This window comes from Scyliorhinus canicula, chromosome 7, assembly GCF_902713615.1.
Source record: "Scyliorhinus canicula chromosome 7, sScyCan1.1, whole genome shotgun sequence".
NCBI classification, from domain to species: domain Eukaryota; kingdom Metazoa; phylum Chordata; class Chondrichthyes; order Carcharhiniformes; family Scyliorhinidae; genus Scyliorhinus; species Scyliorhinus canicula.
The window spans coordinates 32684563-32699178 of NC_052152.1; the positions used below are offsets into that span (position 1 = coordinate 32684563).

The following is a 14616-nucleotide window of genomic DNA, read 5'->3' on the forward strand; positions in this document are numbered from 1 at the left end:
ACTGTAGTAGTGATGTTGGGGATGGCATTAAACAGAAAATTAGAGACACGTGTGACAAAGGAACATCTGTAATTATCGGTGACTTTAATCTAGATTGGTAAAATAGATTGGTAAAATCAAATTAGTAACGGTACCGCATAAGAGGAAATCCTGGTGTGTCTGGAATGGTTTTCTGGATTAATACATTGATGAACCAACTAGAGAACAGGCCATCCTAGACTGAATATTGTACAATGAGAAAGGAAAAATTGGTAATCTAGTTGATCCCCTTGGGGATGAGCGATCATAATATGATAGAATTCTTCCTCAAAGTCTGAGACTAGGGTCCTGAATCTAAATAATGGAAAATACAATGGTATGAAGCTTGAGTTGGTCATGATGGATTGGGGAATGTTACTCAAAGAGATGGTGGTGGATATGCCATGGCAAACATTGAAAAAGCTCGTGTGAACCCCAACAATTGTTCATTCTTGTCTGCCGCAAAAATAAAACAGGAAAGGTGGCCTAACCATGGCTCACAAGGGAAATTAGAGATACAAATTGGCCAGAAAAACAGCAGAGCTGAGGATTGGGAGAAGTTTACAATTCAACAAAGGAGATCAAAGGAAGTGATTAAGCAGGGGAAAATAGAGTACAAGTGTAAGCTTGCAGGGAACATAAAAATAGACAGTAAAAGTTACAGGTATGTGAAGAGAAGATTGGTGAAAACAAATGTACAAATTAAAATTACGAATTAAAACAAATGTACAATTGCAGTCAGAAACAGGAGAATTTATAATGGAGAACAAAGAAATTGCTGACCAACTAAATACATATTTTAGGTCTGTCTTCACAAAAGAGGACACAAATAAACTACCAGAAATATTGGCGAACACAGGGTTTAGTGAAAGGGAGAAACTGAAGGAAATCACTATTAGTCAGAAAATGGTGTTGGAGAAATTGATGGGATGAAGACCATAAATCTCCAGGGCCTTATAATTAACATCCCAGAGTACTTAAGGAAGTGGCCCTGGAAATAATGGATATATTGGTGGTCATCAGTTCCTACAGATGTAACTCCACTATTTAAAAAGGGAGGTAGAGAGAAATTGGAATTATAGACCGGTTCGCCTAACGTTGGTAGCGGGGGAAATGTTAGGAGTCCATTATTAAAGATTTAATAGCAGAGCACTTGGAAAAGAGTGGCAGGAGTGGACAGAGTCAGCATGGATTTATGAAATATAAACCTTGTTCGAGAAATCCAGTGGAATTCTACATCCAGAGGATGTAACTAGTAGAATTGATGAGGGGGAGTCAGTGGATGTGGTTTATTTGGACTTTCAGATGGCTTTCGACAAGATCCCACATAAGAGTTTAGTGTGTAAAATTAAAGTGCATGGGATTAGGGGTAGTGTATTGAGACGGATAGAAAATTGGTTGGCAGACAGGCATCAAAATGTAGGAATAAACAAGTGGCAGGCAGTGACTAGTGGGGTACCGCAGGGATTGGTGATAGGATTCCAGCTATTCGAAATGTTTATTAATGATTTAGATGGTGGAACTAAATGTTACATCTCCAGATTTGCAGATGACACAAAGCTGGGTAGGAGGGTGAGCTGTGAGGAGAATGCAGGAATGCTTCAGGTGATTTTGACAAGTTGAGTGAATGGGCAAATGTACGGTAGATGCAGTATAATGTGGATAAATGTGAGGTTATCCACTTTGGTAGCAAAAACATCTGAATAGCTATAGTCTGAGAGAGGGGAATTTGCAACGAGACCTGGGTGTCCTTGAACACTAGTTGCTGAAAGTAAACATGCAGGTGCAGAAAGCGTGAAGAAAGCAAATGGTACGTTTGCTTTCATAGTGAGAGGATTCGAGAACAGGAGCAGGGATGTCTCGCTGCAGTTGCACAGGGCCTTGGTGAGGCCACACTTGGAATACTGTGTGTAGTTTTGGTCTCCTTACCTGAGGAAGAATGTTCTTGCTAAGGAGGGAGGGCACTGAAGGTTTACCAAACTGATTCCTGGGATGGCGGGAATGACGTATGAGAAGTGTGAGTGGGTTAGGATTATATTCGCTGGAGTTTAGAAGAATGAGGGGAGTCTCATAGAAACCTTTAAAATTCTAACAGGACTAGACAGGGTGGATGTTTCCATTGGTGGGGGGAGTCCAGAACTAGGGTCACAGTCTGAGGATACGGGATAGACCAATTATGACTGAGATGAGCAGAAATTTCTTCACCCAGAGAGTGGAGAGCCTGTGGAATTTGTTACCACGGGAAGCAGTTGAGGTCAAAACATTTATGTTTTCAAGAAGGATTTAGACATGGCTCTTGGGGCTAAAGGGACCAAAGGATATAGTGGAAAAGGAAACAGGTTACTGAGTTGGATGATCAGCTATGATCATAATGAATGGCAGAACAGGCTCGAAGGAGCAGGAGTAGGCCACTTGGTTCTATTTTCTATGTTTCTCTGTTCCTGAGTACTTCCCCTGGTGGATTCTGGTTGAGTGGCTATGGAATATGCAAAGAGATATTAGGGGACATGGGGTTGGGAAGCGGGCATGAGTTGGCATGGTGGCCGCAAGGGGATGCGAGGGTCAGGAGGTGGGAGGGCATGATTTGGCATGAGGTTGTGAGGGGCCCGGGGAGGGGGGGGGGGGGGGAGGGGGTCATGAGTTGGCAAGAAGGTGGCATGGGGTATGGCGGGACATGGGGAATGTTTTGGAGGGTTTTAACTGCAAAAGAAATGCCGCCAAAACACATCAAACACTACTGGCATTAATCACACTGGTGTACATATCATGCACAACTATATCTGGGCTCTCTCCCAAGAATAGTTCATTGCATCTGACATACTATTATGTCCTCAAGTGGTTACAATTATTTTATTCACATTCCAAAATGATATGGTGACATTAATAATAGGTTTGATGTCACTGAAGGTGCTTTGTGACCTCGTTGAATTGGTTCTACTTTCAAAACCGTTCCTGCAAAACATGTGCAAGTGTGGCATTACCTCGGTGTTGTGGCAGTTTTGATTGGTGATTAGATGGTATGTGAATCATTAAGGTCATCGACTGGTATGGGGAGAGACACATATTTCCTCCTGCATGTAATATGTCAATGTTTTGGTGACTATTATAGTGCTGAAGTTTGCTTCCAAATTCTGAGAATTCAGTTACTTGCATCCACATAATGCTTCAATGTGTTATGGAAATATTACAAGGCCAATCACACAATCAAGTACTTTGAGGTACAGTGAATTTTATGTAGGGAATGCAATTTTGATCGTACAATAGCTTGGCTATTTTGATGACAGATATTTTGACACAGAAATGGAGGGACGTTTTCCATGTAAATGTGAAAAATAAATCCAAGAATTTTTATGAAATATTTGAAGCAGCACGTAATCTAATTGGGGCTAATTCTGCCATCGTGATTTGAATGACCATAATATTCAATGTTTTGATATGTAAATATATCGAGGTGCCTGTGAATGTTTTCACTTAGATTTTTAAAAAATCTACTTCTGCATTTTCTGCTTCTTACTGAGGAGAAGAAAAGGTATTTCCTGCTGAGGAGAATGTTAACTTAGAAATGGTGACATGAATCAAAGTAGAAGGACCAGAGATACATCTGGTTCCCTTGTATTATTTTGTTTGCAACAGAAATTGCATTCTCATTTTCCGTTTCATGAATGCAAGAAGGAAGGTGTGGTTCAATCATTTTGATGAAGTCGACAAGAAGGTGTGGGGAAGTCAAAGAGAGAGAGAGGGAGCAAAAAGCAATATAGGAACAACAGATTGAGTGCGACAGAAAGAATTGGAGAGCGGAAGACGAGCAGGAAGAGAGTTACAGGAAGCGTATTGTGCGCTTGGGAAATCAATTGGCCAACACATAAATTCTGTTATATTTGAAGTTTATTTGTAAAGCCTGATGTGGCTCCCTCTGGTCAGCGTTTGTCGAGCGATGTCTGTGAGTTCAATTTTCATTTGCAGCTGTGATGTTTCTTCTCTCTTGTGTTGTCTGTTTCTCTTCCTGCAGATTTAACCTTACATTTACAACTCTACTGATGTCAGCATTTATCGATGCTCACCGGGGTCTCCCTGTTCTCACATAACTTGAATTTAATTTGCCTGGCTAAATTTTTTTTCACTCTTAGCACAGTTTAGGCAGCTTCCTTATTTCAAATTTAGTTTTCTTTTACACTTCTGCGGAGGTGGGAGGTTAACAAAAGAATGAGGCGGGCCAGGCCGGATGGGTAGGGCCTGGGGTAATGATGATGGCGGGTGGGAGAGGCGGGGGGAGGGGGGGGTCGTTGAGATACCCCTGGTCAGAATGGTGACGTAGAAGATGAGGGGATTAGAGGGACCGGTGAAGAGAGTGAGCGTTTTTGCTCACTTGAAGAGTTTAAAAGCTGATGTGGTGAAGCTGCAGGTGACCCATTTGAGGGTGAGGCTTAAGAAGGGTTGGTGACTAGTGGTGTGCCTCAGGGGGTCAGTGTTGGGACCACAACTTTTCACAATATACATTAACGATCTGCAAGAAGGAACTGAGGGCACTGTTGCTAAGTTTGCAGAGGATACAAGGATCTGTAGAGGGACAGGTGGTATTGAGGAAGCAGAGGGGGCTGCAGAATGACTTGGACAGGCTAGGAGAGTGGGCAAAGAAGTGGCAGATGCAATACAATGTGCATGAGGTTATGCACGTTGGTAGGAAGAATGGAGGTACAGACTATTTTCTAAATGGGAAAAAGCTCAGGAAATCAGAAGCACAAAGGGACTTAGGAGTCCTAGTTCAAGATTCTCTTTCAGGTTAACGTGCAGGTTCAGTCAGCAGTTATGTAAGAGATCTACCATGCGGAATTATGAGGAACTTGCGACACTAAAACCCAGTAGAAATTTGAGTTAAAACTTCTCGGATGCAAACAAGAATCGTTTATTGCCTCTATTTGAAATGTTGGAGCTTTTTGTCTTGTGCTCAGTGGGACATTTTTCGAGAATACCAATATAAAAGGAAAACAACAGATTATACTGTATGAGAAGAGTTTGCTTACTGGTTGGCAAGCGATATATTGATAGTGCTGCTAAGTATCCTGGCAAGTGCAAGATGAAAAGCTTTGAAATGTTTTTTTTCCAAGTTCTGTATGACCTAAATATCTATTACAGCTTTTACTGTAGTAAATAAACCCCATTCATGAAAGCCCATTCAAAAATTTTAATCCCCTCAAGCACTTAATCCCTTCTAAAAACAGACATAGTGATAACCTCGCATCAAATAATATTAATCCTTTAATAACCTCTATGACTGTCAATCAAATGGTGAACCTAGGCCACCCCCTCACTAAGATAATTATAGATTGTGGAAAGCAGCCAGGCATTGATAATGGAATTATGATATTTCTTAAAGAAATGTCACCAAACAGCTATTGTAATTGATAGAAAAATTTTCTTTCAACTGTCACTGACAAAGGCAGACTACTTTTTATTTTTTCATAGGACTGGAAATTCAAATAACTTTGCAGCTTGTGTTTTACGTTCACCCCTCACTAACACAGGCAGGCTGTTTTATTTTTAAATTTTGAAAGGACTGGGGATTTAAATAATTTCACAGCATGACAGCTCTACAGGCCTACTCCCTTCATGAGTATTTACGTCTACTATAAACATTTGTGAGTCCCAAACTGCAGGTTAAGGCCATTGCTGCAGCACAAATGGAGGGTCTGCTTGAACTCAACAGTGAGCTTAAATGGTCCTGCTGAGTTTTGATTTCCCTCGTGTGTGACTCATGTCCCTCCCACTTTCCCTTACTGGTGAAAATGGGATGTCCGTTTATGGGGCGGGTCTTCCAAACCTAGGTCCTGCCCACCATTTTTAAAGCTCCATGGAGTCACCATGACTCTGCAAAAATCTGAGCCCCAATACTTTATAAACGCAATTCCATGACCACACCTTAGCCACCTATTTCAGTGTCAGCCCAAACAAGATAGCTGACTGCATGACAAAGTTTCAGAGCCAGTTAATTGTAAACAAATATGTCAAAGACGTACAGTGCAGTGAGAAAATTTACACTGTAAGGGAAATGCTAACCTGCCCGCTAGCTAGATTATCCTTTTAATCTGCAGGCCTAAAATAATTATGAAATCTTATGACACTAGATAGGCCATTGTGCCTTTAAATCCCTCCCGCTCATGTTTATCCTGCGCAGCCAGCATATAATCTGTATGTTATCTCTAGGCCTGTGTTCTTGACAAGCTGAAACTGCTACCTCTAGTTGGTCTCTCGAATCATTGTATGAGTCTTTTGTTCCAAGAATATTATCTGAACTTCTAAGAATTTATCTTTCTGTTTCTGCATTTGGAACGCTATTTTCAATCCAACTTTTACCTGGATTGCCAGTGTGCCTTGAACTGAATTGTACGAGTCGGTGCCTTCAGGAAGAAGGAGGAAAATTTCAAGGAGAAACCGTGCTGACTGTAGAAGTCTCATTTGTATTTGTTTTTCCCGTGGTTTGTGCCTGGTCTGTTCTCTTGAGTTACGGTAACATGTTGGCACTATAAGTATGGTTCAAATAGACAATTTGAAAATAATTCAAAGTGGGTTATATGTTGGCAAATTGTTGCGTCCTGTATGTTAACAGTTTCATATGCTACAATTTTGAGAGCTGCAAGTGGAATTATCCAGATATGGTTATTATGGTTGTACTTGTTTCTACTCGGAATGTCTGATTTTTAACTGATGCTTATGATGGTATGGAATGTTCTGCTTGGAGGTGCAAATGAAGTGCCCCTGGGCTGGAGTTGAGTAGCACCTCAGAGAGCTGCTGGGCAATCGGAGGCTGGCAGCTCTCCAATACCAGCAGCTCCCCCAGGAATGGCGACCTTTGCCGATACTGCTCCCGGGACCTGAGGACGTGTGCTGTGCTGGATCCAGCTCAGCAAGTGAATCAAGGGTCTCCCCTGGGTGCCTTTTTCTATTTTTTTTAAATAATTTTTATTCAAAATTTTTCAACAACAAATTTTCTCCCAACAATAAAATAAACAAGGCATAGAAAAAACAGAAAGAAAAGCCCCTCCCCACAATACAAAGCAATAAATTAATAACAAAAAAAGAAAGTAACAGACATATAGTTGCAAAAACAAACCCCCTTAACAGACCCATAATCCCCCCCACCCCCCCTTTCCCCCACCCCCGCCACCTCCGGAAACTCCGCCACCTGCCGCTTAACAAACGCCCTAATCTGCATATACCTGAAAGTATTCCCACGGGGGAGACCCCACTTCCCCTCCAACTCCTCTAAAGTCGCAAACTTCCCGTCGAGGAAAAGGTTCCCCATCCGCCTGATGCCTGCCCTATGTCAACTCAAAAGCCCACCATCTATTCTCCCTGGTGCAAACCGGTGATTGCCCCATATCGGGGCCCACACTGAGGCCTTCACTTCGCCCCTGTGTCGCCTCCACTGCCCCCTGACTTTGAGGGAAGCCACCACTACTGGACTCGTAGAATACCTTGCCGGGGGGAGTGGGAGCGGGGCCGTCACCAATGCCTCCAAACTCGAACCCACACAGGACGCCACCTCCAACCTCTTCCATGCGGCACCCTCCCCTTCCATCACTCACCTACGAATCATTGCCACATTCGCAGCCCAGTAATACCCACACAGGTTGGGCAACGCCAAACCACCTGCATCCCTGCCTCGCTCCAGGAATAGCCTCCTCACTCTCGGAATGGCAGCCGGTGACCAGCGGTGTCCCACAGGGTTCAGTGTTGGGGCCACAGCTGTTCACCATATATATTAATGATCTGGATGAAGGGACTGGGGGCATTTTAGCAAAGTTTGCCGATGATACGAAGTTAGGTGGTCAGGCAGGTAGTGCTGAGGAAGTGGGGAGGCTGCAGAAGGATCTAGACAGTTTGGGAGAGTGGTGCAGGAAATGGCTGATGCAATTCAACGTGAGAAAATGTGAGGTCTTGCACTTTGGAAAAAAGAATCCAAGCATAGACTACTTTCTAAACGGTGAGAAAATTCATAATGCCAAAGTACAAAGGGATCTGGGAGTGCTAGTCGAGGATTCCCTAAAGGTAAACATGCAGGTTGAATCTGTGATTAAGAAAGCGAATGCAATGTTGTCATTTATCTCAAGAGGGTTGGAATATAAAAGCAGCGATGTGCTACTGAGCCTTTATAAGGCTCTGGTTAGGCCCCATTTGGAGTACTGTGTCCAGTTTTGGGCCCCACATCTCAGGAAGGACATACTGGCACTGGAGCGTGTCCAGCGGAGATTCACACGGATGATCCCTGGAATGGCGGGTCTAACATATGATGAACGGCTGAGGATCCTGGGATTGTATTCATTGGAGTTTAGAAGGTTAAGGGGAGATCTAATAGAAACTTACAAGATAATACATGGCTTAGAAAGGGTGGACGCAAAGAAACTGTTTCCGTTAGGCGAGGAGACGAGGACCCGTGGGCACAGCCTTAGAATTAGAGGGGGTAAATTCAGAACAGAAATGCGGAGACATTTCTTCAGCCAGAGAGTGGTGGGCCTGTGGAATTCATTGCCGCGGAGTGCAGTGGAGGCCGGGACGCTAAATGGCTTCAAGGCAGAGATAGATAAATTCTTGATGTCGCGAGGAATTAAGGGCTACGGGGAGAATGCTGGTAGGTGGAGTTGAAATGCCCATCAGCCATGATTGAATGGCGGAGTGGACTCGATGGGCCGAATGGCCTTACTTCCACTCCTACGTCTTATGGTCTTCCGTGCCCACACAAACCCCAGAATACTCTTATTAACCCTCCTAAAGAAAGCCTTCGGAATCAAGATGGGGAGACACTGGAAGAGAAACAAAAACCTCAGGAGCACCGTCATCTTAACCGACTGGACCCTGCCCGCCAAGGAGAGTGGCAGCGCATCCCACCTCCTAAACTCCTCCTCCATCTGTTCCACCAGCCTCAAAAAGTTTAGCCTATGTAGGGCCCCCCAGCTCCTAGCTATCTGGACGCCAAGATATCTATCTCCGCCCTCTTCAACGGGAGCTCCCCTATCTCCCTCTCCTGGTTCCCCAAGTACAGCACAAACAGCTCACTCTTCCCCACGTTGAGCTTATAACCCAAAAAGTCCCCAAATATCCTCAACACCTCTGACATCCCCCCCGCCGGATCCGTAATGTACAACAGTAAATCATTCGCGTACAGCGACAACCGGTGCTCCTCCCCCCCTCCGCACAATCCCCCTCCAGTTCTTCGAATCCCTCAGCACCATGGCCAGGGGTTCAATTGCTAACGCGATGAGCAGGGGAAACAAGGGGCACCCCTGCCTCGTCACCCAGGACAGCCGAAAGTTCTCCGACCTCCTCCGATTCGTCACCACGCTCGCTACCGGGGCACTATACAGCAGCCTCACCCAGCTAATGAATCCCTCACCAAACCCAAATCTCCTCAACACTTCCCACAGGTAGCTCCACTCTATCGAAGGCTTTCTCCGCATCCATCGATGCTACTATTTCCGCCTCCCCATCCGCCGCCGACATCATCATAACATTAAGAAGCCGCTGCACGTTGACATTCAGCTGCCTCCCCTTCACAAACCCCGTTTGGTCCTCATGGATAACCAGCGGGACCACATCTTCCACCCTCCTGGACAGTATCTTAGCCAACAACTTTGCGTCCACGTTGAGGAGCGAGATCAGCCTGTAAGACCCACACTGGAGGGGGTCCTTATCCCGCTTCAGAATCAGTGAAATTATTGCTCTAGACATCATCGGGGGCAAACCCCCCCCCCCGCCTCATTCAGGGTCCTCACTAAGAATGGGCTCAGCAGGTCTGAGAACTTCTTATAAAACTCCACCGGGAACCCGTCAGGTCCCGGTGCTTTCCCTGTCTGCATGCTCCCCAGCGCCTCAGTCAGCTCCTCCAGCTCGATTGGGGCCCCCAGACCCTCCACCCGCCCCTCCTCCACTCTTGGGAACTCCAGCTTATCCAGAAAGTGGTCCATCCCGCCCACCTCCGACCGGTACAGCTCCTCGTAGAAGGACCTGAACACCCCATTAATGTCCCTACCACTCCGCACCAGGTTCCCTCCTGCATCTCTCTCGCTGCCTCCCGCTTCCGGAGCTGGTGGGCCAGCATCCGACTTGCCTTCTCCCCATACTCATATACCGCCCCCTGCGCCCTCCTCCACTGTGCCTCCGCCCTCCTCCACTGCGCCTCCGCCTTCCGGGTGGTCAGTGTATCGAACTCCGCTTGGAGACAACGCTTCCTATATCCGTATACTTTCTCTCCACCCTTATCATTTCTTCCACCAACCTCTCCCTCTCAACTCTCTCCCCCCACTCCCTGTGCGCCTGAATAGATATCAGCTCCCCTCTAACCACCCCAACTTGCACCTCCCCATTGTCATTAGCTTCCAAATACCCCTCTATGCACCTACGGACCCGCCCACATACTTCCTCCTCTGACAGAAGCCCCGCATCTAACCTCCACAGCGGGCGCTGATCCTTCCCCTCCCCCAGCTCCAGGTCCACCGAGTGCGGGGCATGGTCAGATATGGCTATCGCCGAATACTCCGCCCTCACCATTCTCGGGATTAGCGCCCTGCTGAGGACAAAAAAATCAATCCGGGAATAAGCCTTGTGGACATGGGAGAAAAAAGAAAACTCCCTACCTCCCGGCCTCAAAAGCCTCCCTACCTCCCGTACCAGCCTCCCCGGACAGGCGCTGGAATGTGGCGACTAGGGGCTTTTCACAGTAACTTCATTGAAGCCTACTCGTGACAATAAAGCGATTTTCATTTTTCATTTTCAGGGTCTACCCCTCCCATCTGATCCATGAACCCCATGAGCACCGTGGCCGCCACCGGCCTCTTGCCCATCTTAGACCTCGAACGATCCAGTGCTGGGTCCAACACAGTATTAAAATCCCCTCCCAAGATCAAGCCCCCCGTCTCCAGGTCCGGGATCCGGCTCAACATTCGCCGCATGAAACCTGCATCATCCCAGTTGGGGGCGTACACATTGACCAGAACCACCCGTTCCCCTTGAAGCCTACCACTCACCATTACGTATCTGCCACAGCTATCTGCCACCACACTCGACGCCACAAAAGACAAGCTCTTACCAACTAAAATCGCCACCCCTCGATTCTTCGCATCTAGCCCCGAGTGAAACACCTGACCAACCCAGCCTCTTCTCAGCCTCACCTGATCCGCCACCTTAAGGTGCGTCTCCTGGAGCATAGCCACGTCCGCTCCCAGCCCCTTCAAATGCGCCAAGACCCGGGATCGCTTCACCGGTCCATTCAGCCCCCTCGCGTTCCATGTGACCAGCCGAATCTGGGGGGTCTTCCCCCTCCCTCTGCGCCGGTCAGCCATAGCTCTCCCTCGGCTCACCACATGCCCGCAGAACCCCCCAGGCCCGTTCCCCACGGTGGCAGACCCCCCTCCCAAACCCCCCCTCCCCCTCCCCCCATCACCAGCAGTTCCCCTTCGGCCCCTCCAGCAGCAACCCGGCACCGCCCCCCCCCCAAGCCCCCCCCCCCCCTTAGCTAGGGCCCCCCCAGCTGCGTAATCCCTTCCATTGTACTTCCGTAAGTCAGCCGACTCCTGCTGACCCCAGCTGCTCCCACCACCCCAACGACCTCCCCGGTGTAACACAACCACCACTCCCCCCACCCAGTTCCGGTCCCGCCCACTGCACCTCCAGCGCGGGAAGAAAGCCCGCGCTTCCATCTCAGACCCCGCCCCCCCTGACCCAACACGCGGGAAAAAGAAGGGCGCGTGACCCAGCGGGCCCGCAAACAGCTCCCCAGCCCTCCACCAGTGATAAACAAGAAAGCACCAGAATAGATAAATAACAGCCCCAAAAAGGCATCAACAAACACAACCAGAAAAACAAAAGGATACCAAGGAGGACAAGGCCTCCGGACTATGTACATAATTCCCCAGCCCCCCAGTCCTCAGTTCGAGTCCAACTTCTCTGCCTGGACGAAGGCCCAGGCATCCTCCGGGGAATCGAAGTAAAGCTGGCGATCTTTATAAGTGACCCAGAGGCGAGCAGGCTGTAACAGGCCAAACCTGACCCCCTTCTTGTGAAGCACTGCCTTTGTCCGATTAAAACCAGCCCTTCTCTTTGCCACCTCCGCGCTCCAGTCCTGATAAATCCGGATCTCTGCATTCTCCCACTTAGAACATAGAACATAGAACAGTACAGCACAGAGCAGGCCCTTCGGCCCTCGATGTTGTGCCGAGCAATGATCACCCCACTTAAACCCACATATCAATCCTATACCCGTAACCCAACAACCCCCCCCTTAACCTTACTTTTTAGGACACTACGGGCAATTTAGCATGGCCAATCCACCTAACCCGCACATCTTTGGACTGTGGGAGGAAACCGGAGCACCCGTAGGAAACCCACGCACACACGGGGAGGACGTGCAGACTCCACACAGACAGTGACCCAGCCGGGAATCGAACCTGGGACCCTGGAGCTGTGAAGCATTTATGCTAACCACAATGCTACCGTGCGGCCCCTATTTTGCTGCTCCTTTCCTTCTTCGCCCATCTCAGCACACACTCACGGTCAACGAAGCGGTGAAAACGGACCAGCACCGCCCTAGGTGGCTCGTTTGGCTTGGGCTTCCTCAGCAGCACTCGATGGGCACCCTCCAGCTCCAAGGGCCCCTGGAACGACCCCGCGCCCATTAACGAGTTCAACATCACGGCCACATAGGCCCCCAAATCCGAACCTTCCAGCCCTTCCGGGAGGCCCAGGATCCACAAGTTCTTCCGGCAAGAACGGTTCTCCATCTCCTCCATCCTCGCTAGCCATTTCTTGTGGAGCGCCTTGTGCAACTCCACCTTCACTGCCAGGCCTAGGATTTTGTCCTCGCTCTCCGAGGCCTTTTGCCGTAGCTCTCGGATCTCTGCACCCTGAGTCGCCATGAGCTTGTCCAGCGAGGCCTTAAATGGTTCCAAAAACTCAGCCTTCAGCTCTCTGAAACAGCGCTGAAGCAACTCCTGCTGCTCCTGTGCCCACTGCTGCCACGCTGCCGGTTCCCCACCCACCGCCATCTTGTTTCTCCTGCATCGCACCTTTCTCGGCTCCAAAGCCGATTTTTTAACCGCTCCGCTCCTGGTCCAGTCCATCCACCGGCAGATAAGCGCAGTGGATGTGTTCCCACACCGGGAAAAGTCCAGCCAGAACCCCTACGGGTCCTTAAAAGAGCCCAAAAGACCGAAAATAGCGGGAGCTACCGAACGTGCCGCTTAGCTCCACATCACCGCAACCGGAAGTCCTGGGTGCCTTTTTCGAGGGACTCCCACCACCAGCCAGTACAGGGCAAACCCCTAACCCCAGCAGCATGATATCACGCCAGCGCGAATTACAACTTACATTTAACTTGGAGATCGGGGCACCTTTTAAAAATGGTGTTGGGTTCTCAGATTCCCGCAGTTGACGGTGTGTTAAAGCCCCGCCCCTCCAGCCAGGCTCGCTCAGGATTCCAGAGAGACTCGGGCCACAGCCAGCTTTTGAGGCCCCTAGCCATAATTTTTAAAAATTAAGATACATGGGGTGGGTTTCTCCAGTAATAGGGCTATGTCCCCACGCCAGCGTGAAAACCGGCACCAACCACTCAGGCGCCAACGGCCCCTGAAAGTAAGGAGTTCTCCCCTTTCTAGGGGTCTAGGTTGCCGCCGGAATGGTTCCCGCAGCTCCAACCGGCGGCGAACGGCCCGCGCAAGCTCGCGCATGCGTGGAACGGCCGGCGTATTTCCGTGCATGCGTGGGGGTTCCCTTCTCTGCGCCGGGCTACAGGGACCCGGCGTGGAGTAAAGTAGGCCCCCACGGAACCAGCCCGCCGATCGGTAGGCCCCGATCATGGGCCAGACCACCGTGCGGCCCCCCGCAGGGTCGGATCCCCTCCCCCCCCCCCCCCCCCCCCCCCCTCCAGGACGGCCCCCACAGTCTCACCTTCCAGGTCCCGCCGTGTGGGAGGTGAGTAATCCACACCGGCAGGACTCAGCCAAACTCGTCGGCTATTCGGACATCGGGCCCCGGAGAATCGCCACGCGGCTGCTGTCAATGGCCCCCGACTGGCACGGAGGGAAAAACGCCGCCGGAGAATAGGGAAACCGGCGGCGGGACGGGATTCGCGCCTCCACCCGGGATCCTCCGATCCGGCGCAGGGTTGTAGAATCCCGGCCATGATATCAAAATAGGGCACCAAACAAAAAGTGAGACATTATTTTGATGCGCGATCAATGAACACAGAAACGAAGGAGTAGTCCGAATCGAAGGCTTTAATCTACAAGAAGTGTGCCCAGCAGCAGGATTACAGAAATGACGATGGCTGCTGGGAAACACGGGTTCTAATACTCCGCTTCATAGGCGGAGCTACCTTCCTCTCGACCAATGAGAAGACAACACTTGGGCCAATGGGCAGCGAGCCTTCTACACCAATAGCAGCTCACACTCCCAGGTACCGTAGTACCCCTAGTCATACTACCACATATTTGAATTTCTAGAATAGTAACAAATGCTTTTCTAGCCTTTTTCTGTTCAAATCCATTAATTATCAAGGAAAAATGTTGCTTTTGTGCAATGTCACAGTTGATATTAAGCATGGCGAGACCC

The 14616-nt window shown here is 48.8% G+C and overlaps 1 protein-coding gene across 11 annotated transcripts in view; it reads left to right on the plus strand.

Annotated features, from left to right (window-relative positions):
• Positions 1-14616, plus strand: part of zgc:152951 (uncharacterized protein LOC569013 homolog) — a 131659-nt gene that overhangs the window by 40919 nt on the left and 76124 nt on the right. For 2 of the 11 annotated variants that reach the window (XM_038801707.1, XM_038801710.1), the window contains exon 1: positions 6215-6522. The exons of 2 other annotated variants lie outside the window; for them this stretch is intronic. The gene's annotated coding sequence lies outside the window, so the exon portion shown is untranslated. Of the gene's footprint in view, positions 1-2959; positions 3036-3217; positions 3237-3933; positions 3959-6214; positions 6523-14616 lie in introns of those variants that run through there. 7 more of the 11 variants (XM_038801702.1, XM_038801703.1, XM_038801705.1 and 4 more) reach the window with 7 other exon arrangements.